Source organism: Eretmochelys imbricata, chromosome 19 (assembly GCF_965152235.1).
Source record: "Eretmochelys imbricata isolate rEreImb1 chromosome 19, rEreImb1.hap1, whole genome shotgun sequence".
Lineage (NCBI taxonomy): Eukaryota > Metazoa > Chordata > Testudines > Cheloniidae > Eretmochelys > Eretmochelys imbricata.
In genome coordinates, this window is record NC_135590.1 from 2,575,024 (window position 1) to 2,591,827 (window position 16,804).

Consider the following 16,804-nt stretch of genomic DNA (forward strand, 5'->3'; position numbering starts at 1 on the left):
TGGCCTCTGGGGTTGTGAGGCCCACGGCATCGCTAGCAGCCCGTTGTGGAGCTGCAATGCTAGCCAAGCTGCTGGGGTAGATGCTTCCCATATGGAGTGCGCGATGGATGGATCTGCACCGTGAACTGCCGTGCCGGGATGTGGGGGTCTCTGCAGAGGGCAGGTACTTGCTGGCAGCTGGCGCGCTCAGAGGCAGGTGCAGGATATAAATTGTGAGCGCTTTGCCCCAGTGCTCGTTCACAAAGGCTGAGGCCACTGGTTTGGGGGCATCTCTGAGCAGATGTTCTGGGCCCTATTGGTTGTCGTGGGCCACACATGGTTTCCCTGCAGCCTTCTCAGGGGCAGCTTAACCTTCCAGATGCTGGTGTGCCCCCCTTCTGCCCAGCCTAGCACTTCGCTGGGCGGTCAGACGCCACCATCCTGTCTCGCCGGTGAGAGGTGCCGGGAGAGTTTGCTCCACATAAATGGCTTGCTGCCAGCAGTTAACCAGCATTCATTGCTGCCATATGGAAATCAATTTAATAGAGCAATAAACTCTTCTTAATGAGATTGCTAACCAACTGCAACATCAGCTCTGGGCACAACATTGCCGTGTAACTGAAAATGTTCCTAATTTCTAGGCTTCCGTAATGAGTGAGAGGCTTAATGGCTGGATGTGACGGAGGCCAGACAGGGCGTTCTGGAGTAGTGCAGACCAGAGGCTGGCTCTCAAGCCCTGCCTGTGTAACCCACACACCTCCTGGGTGTGGTGTTCTGTCCCATCTGCTAGCACCAAAACCACTTAGAGAGAGACAGAGAGATTAAGGAGTCTACTCTACAGCCTTAGCTAACAGCCAGTTGGCTTTTAGCTCATGCACTAAGCTCCAGAGGCCCCAGGTTCAATCCCACCTGCCAACGACCGGGGTCTGTCGGTGTTACACCTGCACCGCTCCCTGGCCACGGGTGCAGCTGCCTCCCTCAATCTGCGCCCAGAGGAGCGTGCGTACGAGGACCGGGACAAGGCTTCCTGGGGTGGGACGCTTTGGGGGCACGGTGCAGGGAGGCAATGGGAGAAATCTCGCTGTCTGTGGGCAAACAGAAGGCACTCGATTGCGGGGCTGTCATGCCAGCACCTTAGCCACAGCTAAATTCACTCTTAAAATACCTGTCACCGTAAAGGAACACCCGGAGTTTGTAACAATGTGTAGGGTTCAAAATCAGTCACTCTCGGGGGCACCGCAGGCAGCAGTGCCAGCCTCCTGCTCATCGGGCGATTGCTGGGAAGGAAATCCCTCTCATTCCAGGGGTGGCTCAAAATGCCAGCTCTCTGCTCTCAGGGCGTCCTCCCCGGGGGCCAGCAGGCACTTGGCCAAAGTGATGGCCCACGCGCCCCAGGGACGAGTCTGAGTGTGTGACTAATTCCTCCACGGCGCCCTGCTACCGCGGCTTCCTCACGCACCCTGCAGGCGCTCCGGCACGCGACTCTGCAATGTGACCTCCTCAGGTCCCGCAGCCAAACTCCAGGCAAGAAAAGAAAACAGGACAGAATAACCCAGAGCTCTCAGGGCAGGACGAGAGGGGCAGCTTTTCCTGGGGCTGCCCCCAGCCTTCAGAACTCGGCTCCTGCAGGGGTAGGTGCCCTCGGTAATGGCAGGGGAGAATGGACACAGTCAGATCAGTGTCGCAGGCTCAGCCCCAGACACCTGACCGCATTTCCCAGCCGTGCGGCTCCTGGGGGAGCCCAGGGACTAGAGATGGGCAGGAAGTGACTTTTTTCCTGCCAAAAGTTTTGATGAAAACGACCATTTTTCTTCTGAATCGTTCAGGTTTTCACAGAACCCTTCCACTCAACATTTTCCATTTTAAACCCCAAAAGTTTTTTTACAAAACCTGGACATTTGCTATAAAAATGGATTTTTTTCACAAAAATTTCCATTTAATTGAAAAGCCACTTCCTGGCCCAAAAAAGGGCAGCAGAAATTTTTCAACCAACTCTAGAAGTAATGGATAAAATTCTGTTCTACATAGGTTTTTATCCCGCGCCATCGCCATAAGGGTCTGAGCACGTTCCAATCGTGCATTAAGCAGCGTGACTCACATCTGTCCTGGGTAGTTTGTTCTCCCTTCCTCTCCTGGGGGAAGAAGCGTGTGCGTTTTGAGAGGGTTAAATATCCCTGTTGCTCTGTGTTTCTATTAGAGAAGACACATCAAAGAAATGTGCCTTGCACTTGAAGCAGAAAGTGGCGAGGTTTGTGATCCGGACCATCCTGGGGAAGGGTCTATCTCCTGCACAGACGAGTGTCACTCTTATTGTGGAGACCGTCATGTGCCAAAAACTGGCCCAGAAACTGGAGTGAGTTTCTCTGGTAGACCTCCTACCTACTCCCCCACCCCACTTGCATCTGTTCTTCATGCTCCATACGTGTGATGCCCACAAGATGGCGCTGGGCCCCCTCCAGGCATGGGGCTGCAGCTGGCGTTCTTCTGAGGACAGGTTTGCTCACCCCACGGTGTTACTCCGGGTTCTTTCAACCCAAAGCTCTTGGCAGGGTTACTCTGTGCGAGTGGTGTCAGGAAATAACTCAATGGAGACACCGTGGTCCAAACAGTCTAACACAAGAGCGCTCTCACTTAAAGCTAGACTTTACTGAAGCACTTACATGCATCCGCAGCGGGTTAGTAAAACACCCCAAGACCGAAGTTTGGTACCATAGCAGCCGTCTGATTGGCCCATCTTCCTTGGGGAACCCAAACTGTGTCCAGGAAGAGACCCCACTAGTCCAAACCTGTCCCCCCTTATCTATCCTTGGTAGACAATAGCATGTCAAGAAAAACACTTGCTAGTTTCAAAAGCTAAGCCCAAGTTCTCCTCAGGTTACTCATTAGCCAACTGTATTCCTGCAGGGTCTGCATGCCTTGAGGCCCGGACAGACACAGCCCAGAAGGCAAATATAAATAAGCCTCTGGCTTTTCTCCTCAAACACAGACCCCAGCATGTCCAACAGAGACTTCATCCGGAAGGGGTGCAGGGTCAGGCAAAGGTTGAGCAAGAAGTTCCCTTCCCTCCTGGCTTAGTCACTGCACTTGCAGTGGCCTGCCTTATAAGACCTGCTGATTTGGGCTGCTGTTAGTGACAAGTGTGATAACCAATGTTTCACTCTGGGGAGTGGTCCCTGGACCTTTTACTGCTCCAGCAAAATCTCTCCATACGCTGGGACTGGCCGGGCAGCAGTGTGAGGAGGATGGCTGTTTCTCCTGGGTATTTCAGATTCTGGGCCCAGCTGGAAGGAGTCAGGAGGCACTGTGGGAGCTGTGGACAGTTTAAAGTAAGACCAATAAAATGGCCTGAACTATATTTAAACTCCCAGAAGATTCAGCCTGAGATTGGGCAAAGGTCCAGACCAGTTCTGGTTCCATTTACACTGATGAGCCAAGTCCTGTTCCCCTTATTCATCAGTGCCAAAGGGAATGTTGCCAGAGTGAGGAGTGAGCAGGGAAGGCAGGGACCCCGGAGCACTGCCTCACTTTATGAGCATTGTTACCCAGGTGGCCCGGCTGATGCTCCCACTGCCCTGCCGTGCGAGCTGCTGCTCCAGGCGCTGTTTGCCTTTGCACCTTGGTCAGCAGCAGGCCCAGCAAGTCAGGCCTGGCCAAGAGGACGACCGTTTGCATTTAGCAATGCAGCATCCAGCCTTTCCCTCCCGCCCACCAGGCTCCCATTCAAGCACTCGCTCTCCCCTGCCAGCGTACGTGGCTGGTTCTGCTCGTTCAGTGCCTGGGCACCCTGAGGCTGAAACACAAGCAAGTGGTGCCAGCACCCCCTTTGCTTCTGGGGATCAGCTGCTGTAGGGCTGGAGCTCAGCACGAATTCCACCCAGCACAAGCCTGGGGAACCAGGAGACTGGAGACCCTGGGGGAGTCCAGCAAGGAGCAGCTACTGAGCCAGGGCCCCCCGCCTGAGCTGGATTCCAGCTCCTGGGTGTGTTTAGATGCCAGTGATGGGGCCCATGCTGTCCCAGGATTAATGCAAAAACCTGGCAATGGAAAGGTCTTTTAATTGGCCCACTGCTGGTGTCACTCCAACCTGCAGCAAGGAGTGGGAATAATGCAGTCATCAGCTATTAACTATTAGCTTCACGTCAGACTCAGTTTTGTTCTTTATGTCAGTCAGTGGCTAAACTCACTTCATTCAGTCATTATTCCCAGCCATGCCCTGAGAGCCTTACTTGGATTTTACTGTGCCCGGGTCCACACTTAAAATTTACATCGACTTAGCTACATTGCTCCTGAGCGCCATAGGTCAGCCGACCTAACCCCCAGTGCGGACACCTCTAGTTTGACAGAAGAATTCTTCTGTTCCCCTGGTACCACCTCTTGGGGAGAGGGATAAAGCCCTTCGATCGACACGGGGAGCGTCTACACTACCGCCGCTGTACCGCCTGCAGTGCAGATGTGCCCTCAGTCCTGACTCCGGCAAAGCTCCCCTTGGTTTCACTGAGAGTTTTGCCTGAGTGAGGGTGTCAGAACTTGGCCGTCTGTCTGGCACCCAGCTCCCCATCTCTCCTGACTGGGGGTGAGTCGCTTTCCTCCTCCGCCACCCTCCTGGCAGGTTTAATTGATTGCACCAGGCACCACAGTGCAGGAGCAGAGACACGACTGAGCCACTTTGCCCCCCGAGGCCCTTGCCGAGCAGTGTTACCCAGGCAGCCTCTCTATTGCATTTGACAGGCCAGGCCCAGGAGCACGTAAACACTCATCGATCACATCGACCCGGCAGCCCAGCCCCCAGCCCACCCAGCAACCCTCCAGCACGGAGCAGGGGCGTCGGCACGCAGAGGCCAGGACAGCCAGGCGTTGCTTCCAGCTTGCTGGCCATGGACCCTGCACTGCTGCTTGCTGGAGCTGGCTGGGGAACACGGCCAAGGAGCCACAGCACACAAGCTGATGCTCCACGGGGACAGCGGGCGGGGTGGCAAAGGTGGGGGAACAGTGCCATCTAGTGGGTGATGGCAGGAGGATCTGGGGAAGGCCTTTTCCGCAGCAGGATTTCGGCTTACTTAGCCCAGCGCTGTCGCATTCCCCCAGTGTGTGGGCGTCACTGGCAAATAGAGCAACAGCGAACCTTGGCAGCTAGGCCCTGAGCTCCCGGCTGTGCGCACGTGGCCCTTAGTTTGCTGAGACACTTCGCTCTGCTGTATTGTCTGTGGGTACTGTCAGCCAGTTCGAATCAGGGGAGGCAGGGGCCCTCTCTGAGCAGCAGACAATAAATCAGACACAGCCAAGGCAGTGAATGGCTGAATGCCCCCCCCCCACACACACAGAGCCCAGCAACACACCAAGGTTAAACCCAGCAGGAGGCGGATTGGGCGGGATGTGCCAGGCATGCTGTCTGCCCGTGAGTCTCCCTCCTCCAGGACCAGAAGCCCATAAAGAAGCTGGGAAGTCAGAGACAGAAAACCAGTCCCCACTCTGCAGATCTAGTGCAGAACTGTTCCCTCCGGCAGTTTGTCCAGCCTAGTTTTAAAAGCCCCAGTCAATTGGCGTGCTGTCTGGCAAACCAGCCTTTAACTGGGGTCAGAGTAAAGTTGCAATGGGGCAAACACTGCCCTGTTGGCCCTCAAAGGCAGCTGCTCCCATCCCTCTCTGCTCTCGCAGCACGTAACTGGGGCCCGTCAAGGGCACAGAGCTCCCATGAGCCAGGGCCAAATACCCGAACTGCAGATGCCACCAGCATATCCCGAGGCCATAGTGGGAAGAGAGACAGAACCGTGGCCACATCACGTCAGCTCCCTAAGCACTGTCCCTCTCCTGCAAAAATCTCCTGTGGATCCGCCCGTTGTTTTCCTTTTCCCCTTTGCAGCTGGATTGTTTGTCTCTGCCGCGCCCAGTGCATTGCAGTGTGAATGGAAGCTGCCACCAGGCTGGAGCTCTATGCAGCGTTACCACAAGTAGCTCTGGCTGTACAAGGAAATTAGCAGCTGTCAGCCTCGGACACAAGCAGATGAGCAAAGCCTCTGCTGCTCAGTGTCTCTTTGACTTGGTCTGTGATTTTCATCTTTAAAGGGCCTGGATAAAATTTTCATATTTTGCAAATAGCTCTGGATGTTAAGAAACAAACCCATTGCCTGCCTAGAGAAGCTGAAAATGCTTGGTGATTGGAACAGACAAAGATCTTCCCTTCTGCAGGGAACAGAATTATCTCTTTGCAAATCAAAGGCCATTTCAAATCTGTCATGTTTTGTATAGATCACAATAGGAGCTAAAGTAATTGAGGCCTGGAAAAGCAACATCAAAATAAAGCGCAAGCAAGATTGCATCTTCCCTCCCACATTAACCAGTGAGTGTCACTTATTATTGCGGGAGCCTCAACTGAGATTGGGGCTCTTTGCGTGAGGTGTGAGTCACTCTTCCTGTCCCAAAGGGCTTGCAGCCTAAAGAGACAAGACAAACAGGTGAAAGGAAGAATCATTATTGCTGCTTTATAAATGGGGAAACTGAGGCACAGAGAGATTTTTAACGGGTCTGGTTTTCAGAGGTGCTGGGAAACCCACAAAGTTGGCGTCAACGGGCATTGCAGGGGCTCAGCATCCCCAGCATCAAACCTGGGGCCAGATTTTCCAAAGTGCTCAGCCCCCATGTAGATACCAAACTCAGTAGCTTTGACTTTCCCCAGAGCCCAGCACGTCGGGGCCCGGTTGGGGGCTGAGTGGCACAGGAGGACGAGGTGCACGGCAATAGGATCATCAAGCAACACAGCTCCGTTCTAGCGAGTGGACCATCTCTGGGCCACGCCAACACACCGACCACCCGGTGGAGGCAACGCCTTTCAAGAAGCTTCTCCTGGAGCTGCTCTGAGCCACCTCAGCCTCGGGACCTTTATCCTCCTCTCTGCGGTTTTTCATAGAGAGAGGGGGAGGCCACCCTGTCTGGCAACACACCGGGGAGCCACAAAAAGCCTTCCAGCCCCAGGAGGTGGGGCCCGGGCATGCTCTCCTCCGGTCCACGCCTCTTCCCAGGAGCTCTCCCATCTGAGCTGATACCTGTGATCAGGGTATGTCTGCCACGCCAGGGCTGCCAGCAACTGAGCAAGACTCTGCCGTCCTGGCTGGCACCCTTGCCAAGTAGGGTAATGATACTGGATAGACAAGGGGGGCAGACACAGAGGGGTGAGGACAAAAAGGAGGGGGCTGCAAAGTGTCCCTGCCCCCAAGTGCTGGCCGGATACTTGCCAAGGGGGGCTCTGGGGCATCTTCCTTCAAGATCAGATTTTCAGGCATAACCACAAGGGATTGTATCAATTGCCATCTTAGCTGAAGGGCTGGAAGCAGGAGCCTCAATAGTTGGAGCTAAAGAGACAGGCTCTGCAGCTGGGGGAAAGAGATAGATAGATAGATAGATGGGGTAGATGGAGATAGATAGATGGGGGGGGGTGTATGGGGATAGATAGATAGAGAGATAGGTAGATAGATTAGATACTGTTCCCTTCAGCTGGATATAGTAATCTGCTTCTTTTTGTGTCCTCAACTCACGTGCAGCGTTGCTATATTGCATCTCAGTGCAGAGTGAAGTGGCCTCTGTTTTTCTTTACTACCGTCATTTAAAGACCCCGGTGAGCCATCCGGATGAGAGTTGCTGTATAAACGTACAATTATTATCGCCGTCACTGCTGCACAGAACCCCTGAGTAACCGAGGCGATTTGTGCCTAGAAAGCGCACAGCATAAATACATATTGAGGTCTATTTAGCTCCCACTTCTCCGCAGATGATGAAGAATTACCAGGTGTCTGTCAGGGAGGTACACAGAGGTCACCCTGGCTGTGCCTGATTCTCTTTGGCCTTATAGCTGTCTCGAAATGCAGTGGATTTTTTCTTTAGCAGTTCCGAGCAGAGAATTGTATTTGTATCTCCCTCCCTAATTGAGCCTCTTTCTCTCCCATCCCTGGTGCTGGAGAGTCCCCTCCAGTGAGAGTAGCAAATTGCATTGCTTTGTAACACCACTTGTTTCGCCTGCCCTTTCTGGAGGCCCATTCATATCAATTGTCCTTCTGCTGGGTTTGATTTATGGACTGTGTTTTGCTGCGCTCCTGCCTGATGCCAATATGTTTGCAGAGAGGAACTGGCTACGGGGTGGACCCTGTTGTCTGCAATGACAGAGTGCACACACCCTCTTTTGCTGAAGGGCTGGAACAATATGGTTTGTCTGAATAAATCATGTCGGGTGGCAATTAAACATGTCTCCCAATACATTAGCGAGCGTGTACTAGGAGATGCACCAGATTTTACACTTAGATCTTCATGTTCAGTGACTGGCAATATTTTAATTTTTTATGGAACTAAAAAAACCATCTTTTGGGGAGTCAGATTCTTGCGGGCAGCTGAGCTGATATGAGCAGGCAAATGTACTTTATACGGCTTAATAGCAACAATCCATCTGAAGGGCTGAGGAGCATGCCTGAGGAAGGAAGAGACTGAGGAACATTTTGAGGGATTTTCTGTGCAGCTTTTTCCCTGGCTGCTGACCCATGAGTAAGGCCCCACTGAATTCACGGTCCATTTTGATCAATTTCATGGTCATAGGATTTTTTAAATCATACAGTTCATGATTTCAGCTATTTAAATCTGAAGTTTCACGGTGTTGTAGTTGTAGGGGTCCTGACCCAAAAAGGAGCTGTGTGGGGGACGCAAGGTTATCGTAGGGGCGGTGGGGGGGGGTACTGCTACCCTTACTTGCAGCTGCGCTGCCTTCAGAGCCGGGCGGCTGGAGAGCGGCCGCTGCTGGCCGGGGGCCCAGCTCTGACGGCAGAGCCCCCGCCAGCAGCTCCGCAGCAGTGAGGACAGCACGGTCTGGGATCGCCACCCTTCCTTCTGCGCCGCGCCCTGCAGAGCTGGGCCCTCAGTCAGCGGCCGCCGCGCTCCGGCCACCCAGCTCCGAAGGCAGCAGCGCAGAAGGAAGGGTGGCGTGGTATGGTATTGCCCCCCTTACGTCTGCGCATGGGTGGCAGGTCGCATAGGCAGGGGGAGGCATTGCCTCTCCAAACAGCCAGGAGTGACCCCACCCCCTGCTGTGATGCTCCCTATGGGCAGCTGCGGCGCTCCTTTGGGGCTGGCGGCTTGCCGCAGGACTGTGCCAGGGGCCGCAGTGGGGCGGGGGGGTCTCTGGGCTCCAGCAGGACCTGGGGCAGAAGGGGCGGGGCTGGGGGCTAGCCTCCCCCAGCCGGTGGTTCACACACAGCCCATACTTCTGCGCTGCGGCTGGCAGGGCTCCCTGGGCCATCTGAGGGGATACATGCTTCTTCTGCAGTCGGGGTCTCCGCTCAGCAGCTCCCACTCCTCCTCCTGAGCTCAGCGTTCCCGTGCCACGCGGGGGCACCTCGCGGCTCTGCGTGGGGCTGGCAGGCCGACCCTGACAACGCTGGGTCTGTGCCCTGCCCCTCAGCACAGGGGTGTGACAGCTGCCAGGGGACGCAGGGCTGTGAGGCACAGCCAAGGCTCCCTCACAACCCCGCCACTCCCGGGAAGAGTCCCGCGGGGGCTATGTGCTCCCCTGGCGTGGCTGCGGGCAGAAAGGCTGCAGAGGGTTACGGGTGGAGGGCCAGGCAGAAGAGGTTCTGGCTGTTTGGAGCGAAGGGGAAGCCCAGCCTGGTGTTCAGGAAGGGTCGCCCCTCACAACACAGACACCTCCTGGCTCTCTAAGGATCTGGGCAGGGAAAGGGGCCGCTGCAGGGTGGAGACATGGGGCCTGGGGCCCTGGGGCTGGAGGGGCAGCAAGGAGCAGGACAGTTACACTCTCTGCAGGCATGGCAGAAGCTGTGGGGTCTCTGAGGATCCCTGGGGACACTGGGATCAGGAGAGCGGGGCAAGGGGGAGGGGGTGATGGCGTTGCCCCTACAGGCCGCTCCCCCTTATGCAGCAGCCTGCGCTCTGAGCAGTGCCGGGGGGTGCCCAGCTGCCCTTCGCTCGAAGCTTTCAGGCTCAGTTACCAGACGGCACCCACACATGGTTACTCTGGAAAAGCCCTGAGGAACAGCCACGGCCACTTCCCCTTTTGGGGTTCCCGCTCTCGCTGTGTCACAGGGCGGGGAGCAAGGGCATTGTTGTGTCATTGACCAGGAGCCTGCTGTTCCCACCAGCTTTCACCTTCACTTCTCCAATTCCACTGGGCAGCCCTGCGCACCCCACTCTGCCCTAGGCTGGTGGTGCCCAGCACCTACCACTGGGTGCCAGCCAACCCCGGCCACCAGGGCTCACCTTCCCGTCTCAGAGCCAGCTCCCTCCTTCCCCTTTGTGCCCAGGCACCCAGTGAGGACACCGGTTGGTGCCAGCCACACACAGGGCTTCTGGTTCCCAAAGGGCCCTTGTCTGCTAGGAGCCAGCCTGATTCCCGGGCCACGACACAGAGCACCGTGCACCATCACGCAGCTCTCACTCCTAGCCCCCGCTAAGCTGGGCCACGCTCCGCCGGCACCGGGGACATGAGCTCTAGTCCCAGAGCCCTGCTGCACTCCACACTTCAGGGAGTTGAACCAGGCCTGACACAGGGTCCCACACTGCCCGATGGGAGGGAGCAGGAGGAGATTCTCAGGAGCAGCCTCTTCCTGCCCCAATCCCGTCCCTGGAGCAGCTAGTAACTGTGCCATTCAGCCCCCATCTGTACCCGCCCCTCGGAAACTGGAGCTGCCAGGGGTATTACCAGGGACATGAGGAAAAGCCTGTGTCAGCTGAACCCCACTCACTGGGGCCTTGGGTTTTCCCCACATCCCTGTTAGCTCCTGTGTCACGGAGTCCCTGGGCGATGCTCTGGAACTGCTCCCTACGAAGCCAGTCAGGACTCTGGGGAAGTCTCCTTTCTGGGAGCAGACTGTCTGCAGGGGACACAGCTCACACAGCTTCCACCTTCCTGGGTCTGACCTCGGAGCATTCAGCATCCTCTCCCCCTCCGTGCGCTTCCCACAGCGAGTCCGCTTAGGCGGGGCTCCTGGGGTAGCCAGAGGGTCCTGCCCCCCAACTTTGCAGTCAGACGGGACTCTCAGCCAGCCAGTAAAACAGAGGTTTATTAGACGACCGGAACATGGTCTAAAACAGAGCTTGTACGTGCAGAGAACTGGACCCCTTAGCTGGGTCCATTTTGGGGAGCAGTGAGCTGGACAACCACGTCTACACTTCACTCCATGTCCCAGCCAGCCCCAAACTGAAACTCCCTCCAGCCCCTCCTCCTCTGGGCTTTGTCCCTTTCCCGGGCCAGGAGGTCACCTGATTCCTTTGTTCTCCAACCCTTTAGCTCTCACCTTGCAGGGGGGAAGGGCCCAGGCCATCATTTGCCAGGAAACAGGGTGTCAGCCATTCTCTCTGTCCAGACCCCTGCACACACCTGCCCTCTAAGGCTCTGCAACCATCATACACCCTTCTCCCCCCACCTAGATACTTAAGAACTGCATAGGGGAAACTGAGGTACCCCCACACTATTCAGAGGAACCATTAAGAACAGTCCCACTTCGTCACATCCAGTCTCTGCACTTTCGGGGGAAAACCACTGTGCCAGGCACTGACCAAGCAAGAGACAGGCCTGCCCAAAGTGCTCCCAGTCGGAACTGCCCAGGCAAAGGAAGGATTATTGTCCGTTTTATAGACGGGGATCTGAGGTGCAGAGAGATATGGGGACATGCCCAAGAACCCAGAGGGAGTCAGTGGCAGAGCTGAGAAAGCTCGTGTGCTGGCACCAAGACCCACCTCAATGGATGGACCACAGACCAAAGGGACAGAAACCAGCACCCCAGAGCATGCAATGTTTGAGCAGGGCAGCATCCTGGACCCCATCAGACCCATTGCCAGAGCTGGGGGACATCCAAGACCATGGTGGGGGAGACCACAGGAATTAGCAGGGCCAGGAGAGAGGGAGAGAGGAGAGCGTCAGGGACCTATTGGCAGCTCAAGGAACGAGCCAAGTATTGGCATATTGCACCCCAGGGGCGGGGGGAGGGAGCGGAGCACCGCTGGCTTCAGGCAAGAGGAGGGGGGCTGCGGGGCTCCAGCATGGTGTGAGAGCCAGAGCCCAACCCAGTCCAAAGCTCGGGTGCAGTTCACTTGCTCCTGCTAAGACAGGACCCCATTGCTGGGGATCCGAACCTCCATCAGGTCCCCAAGGCCAGCCCCTGAACAGGTCGGACGGACGTTGGCCCCCCAGCACCCGCTGGAGCAGCCAGGCTGTCGGGGTTGGGCCCTCGGTGTACCCAGAATGCTCAGCACTTCTCTGGCAGCAGCTCCCTTCGCGCCAAGGGTTTCAGTGACGCTTGCACCTGCGTACCCCGGGGTGACCTCCGGGGTGTCCCAGCTCCTGGGCATGGCTGGGCTCAGGTTCCCCCTCTTGGCCCTGGGGCAGGAGGAGAGGGGCAGCAGCATTTGTTCTTAATTCCATTTTTTTTGTTTGTTGCTTTCAAGCGGCCCCCCTCCCAGGTTCCCACGAGGACATGCGTGTCGCCATAGTTACAAGAAAAGGAGCTCCCACTCTCTGCAGTAAACAGGCTGCAAGAAGTCAGGTTTCCGTGGTAAAATGCTCAGGTTGCTACACTCAGGGAAGATGTTGCAACCGCAGCCTCTCCTCCCCATCCCCCATCTGCCCCTGCCTCTGCTCCCATCACTTGTCTGCAGGAAATCGCTGCTGGACAGGCGTGGGGTGAGGCGGGCATCAATCAGGGAGGACGGAAGGGCACCCACAACACGAGGGGAAAAGGGTTTCTGATTTTTTTATCAGAACTGCCAAGGCCAAAGTATCCTGGTTCTCCCCCAAACAGACATCACGAGGTGCCCCTCTCCCATGCGTCTAACCCTGGGCAGCATGCCCACACTCCCCACACATCGTCGAGATTCCAGCCCTCACTGCACTTGTACTGGGGTGGGGACTGTCTTTTTGTTATGTACCACACCTAGCACAATGGGGCTTAAGCCTCCTGGTGCTACCTCAAAGTAAATACTATCACCAGTCAAAACTACTAACAATGACATCTGTCAGTCAGGTAAATCCTTGCCAAGCAGTACGTAACAATGCTCGGTGTTGTGTGAATCCTCCCGTATAACAAGAGACCACACTGATGATCCTAGAACACTCCATCTTACAGCAGATTACTGGACCTTTGCTGTACAATGCTGTCTGTGTGTTTTTAAATGTTTAGCAAGGCATGTAATGAAAGACTTTATCGGAATGCATGCGCTCAAGGGTCCAGAGTCCGCACTGTAAGGACTAAAAGCTTCTGATGCTCATTATACTTAGTCCTGCCTTGAGTGCAGGGGACTGGACTAGACGACCTCTCACAGTCCCTTCCAGCCCTACGATTCTATGATTCCAACATTACATTTGAAAATTTTAACCCCTACAAGCTGAGATTTGTGCACTGGGCTTGACTCACTCTCATTAATATGGCTGGACAATCAGCACATAGAACAGGTGCTGAGGGGAGCTTGGCATTTCCCATCTTGGAGCAATTACATTTGCCATGGTAGTGCCCATTCTAAACCCAGAGAATTCCACCAGGACCATGGCACGTGTCTATATCACGGTGCAGTAAAGATCCTGATTTGAAAGGCGCCCGTTCTGGAATGGCTCTGCATTTTTTAAGCTGGGCCCTAACAAAGTGACAGCAAACAGCTCCCAAAAGCACAGGAAGCCAGGGCAGTTGCCATTTAAATTTGGCTTCAGATGTGAGCCGGTGTCCATGTAAGGGACTACTCAGGCAGAGCATGACCTGTGGAATTCAGATGGAGGAGACACCATCTCTGCAGACCTGACTTCCCCAAGTGCACCATGCACTAAATGATTGGTGTTCAGGGATTGGGACCAACTGCTGAATTCTGGGAGGAGGGTTTTATTTTGGAAATGCTCTTCATTCCAGGAGCCCTGGGGACAGCTCCATGCCAGTCCCACAGCTGATGGGAGTGGCTCAGTCCCACTGCTGTTAGCTATCACACAGTTTTTGCAGCAGGGTCCAGCAGCAGCTGCTAGGGCAATCCCGTCTTATAGGCACAGAACCTGCTTGGCCCTATCAAAATAAAGCCACTGCTGTGAGAGGCAGCAGCAAAGCTGGGTTGGGGAAGGGTTATTTACTGGAAGGTTTATTTATAATCCCATCCCTAAACTCCATCTGCCAGTCTAGCACCTGGGCTAAACTGATAATAGCAGGGAATGGATTTTTGGTGGGATGGGCGGCGGAGGGAGCTCAAGTGATTGAAGCCCTAGCCTAGGCTGTGATGTTCCCTTGCTAATGGGTGGGATGCAAAGCAAATCATCAGGGAGGAAACAAGTGAGGCAAGTGACTGTAGGGCAGGATTGCTGGTGCCCAGACCGGGACTTCCTCTGGCAGGAGATAAGCATCTGATAGCTCCAGCCTTATCTCCCTGGCTCAGCCCCACGGAGCCCCCCGCCTGGGGTAACAGTTCCATAAACACTCAGCCCTAGAGAGTGGAAGCCAGCAGGAGCTGAGCAAGATAGCACGGAGCAGTCGCTCTGGTTACTGGTTGCAGGCTGCTTTCCAGCAGGGCCTGGAGCTCTCACTCTTGAAAGACAAGAGACAGATCAGGTTTCAGAGTAACAGCCGTGTTAGTCTGTATTCGCAAAAAGAAAAGGAGGACTTGTGGCACCTTAGAGACTAACCAATTTATTTGAGCATAAGCTTTTGTGAGCTACAGCTCACATGCATCCGATGAAGTGAGCTGTAGCTCACGAAAGCTTATGCTCAAATAAATTGGTTAGTCTCTAAGGTGCCACGAGTCCTCCTTTTCTTTTTAAGAGACAGATCAGTGCAGCACAAAGGGGACTCAGCCTCTCTCTCAGGGAGCCACCCACCAGAGCAGACAATGCTCCCTGCTCCCTCACAGTGAGGAAAGTGGAAAAGCCTCTCAGCTAGCCACCATTTAAGTCCCACCACAACCCGTGGGGCTAGGGCCTTGTGCTGCCTCCTCCCCCGCCCCCACGGGGTAGGTTCCACCCCCCCAGTGGGGTTTGGCAAACCCCACGAGTGTTTATCTTTAGTCCACCAAGTCCCTCTGGCACGTTCACTGTTAACATTTACAGTGAGGGGAAACTGGGTGCAGTGACAATGGCTACGCACTGGCACAGGGCTAGCCGAGGGGTTTGCTTTGGCCTCCTGCTCCCTTTAACTCAAACTCTACTGTTGTGATGAAGTGCCGGTGTCTCCCCAGTGAATTTCGCCCGGCCAGCGAGAGCTCTCCGACCAGGGGGTCTGGGAAGCGAGCAATACACACCGAAAGGGGCATGGTCTGTTGCATTTCCTAGGGAGCAACCTGGAGGCAAGTGTTGCAGGCTTCATACTGTCCAGAGCAACAGTGGCTTCACTCCCGCAGAGCAATGCAACCCCTTCTGGAGGAGAGGCGAGGAGAGGAGAGGAGAGGCGAGGAGAGGGTTTCAGAAATAAGCATAACCCAAGCTAGAAACTGTCATGATCACACTGGATACTGGCCAATGTATCAGTCAGCAGACTGGTCACTATGTGCCTGAACCAAAGCCCAGTGAGTCAGCGGGACTCTTTCCAGCCTATACTGCCAGTTGGCATACTGGTGCTCACATGTTCTCCAGCTAGAGAAGACACAATATGAGTTGAGCTGGGCATTATTTCTCTTGTGATGCCTGGGCTCGGGACCTCAGGTCAGCGGGATGCCCTCCGCCCCACCCCCACCCACACCCCAGAGACAAGGGGAGCTGATGTGAGATTCTGGAGGAGGTGGAGGCATCAGCTCCCCCTGCACACAGGGCCCAGGGAGCAGAGGTGTGCAGGCCTCAGCCTGATGGGTTTGGAGAGGCAGACACAGCAGTTGTTTGTGGCGGGGTGCTGCATGGGCAATGAGTAATGTGCCACTAACGCATATCAAGTAAACAAACACATTACAGATTCCATAGTAAACAGCTGTTTGCACAATAAATGCTACCACTGGAAAGGTCACCAGTGCATCATGGGATTGGGCAATGCTCTGTTTACACAATTGCTCCCGTACTCCAGCTCAGCAAATGCAATGTGCTTGTAACACGGTCTAAGGGATGTGATGCTGCCCTAGGACGTGTGGGTGAAACAACAGAGATGTTTCAAGCGGAGATGTTAAAGTCTAGGAGCCCTCACCAATGACCTGTCTCGAGCATGGCTGTTCCCAAGAGGCAGCTAGAACCCAAAGTAGATCACAGACCTCTACAAGTGAAGGATTTGTTTTCAGCATTTGTATCGCAAAAGCCACCACAAACTAGCCCCTTCATAGGCACAGAACATAGCACCGCCTACACACAGAGAAGTTAGAGAAAAACATCAAATCCTCTTGCCGGAAGGTTGCAACATAACATGACTTAATTTCTTAGAATCAGAACAATAACACAGAAGAACCCAAACTGGGAAGAGACAAAACAGGCTGCTCCCTAAAATAGAGAGGCCCAACTCACTCTACTTTACACTAGGCTGGTTCTTTGCAGACCAACTCCAATTGCACGCTTCCTTATAGAACCCCCTGGCCTGCAAGCAGGCCCAAGAAAAAAACCTAAAATTTAAAGTGACAACCTACAATTTTAATACAATTTTCAATACACCACAGTTGGATGTCTCAGAAAAAAAGACAAAACTGTGAAAGGGCCCAGAAGATAACGCCCCCTCTGAGCGCTAGAGGGGCCCTGCGAAGGCAGAGTTAAGGGTTATTGTGTTTCTGTCTTGTCATTGCAGTAACTGAGCACTACAGAAACATTGCAAACGTAGTCTGTGTGGGGAATCAGTGTTATTCCCATTTCACACCGGGGCAAGTGAGGTTCACATGAGGAGAACTACTGAGCAGAGAATCCTCC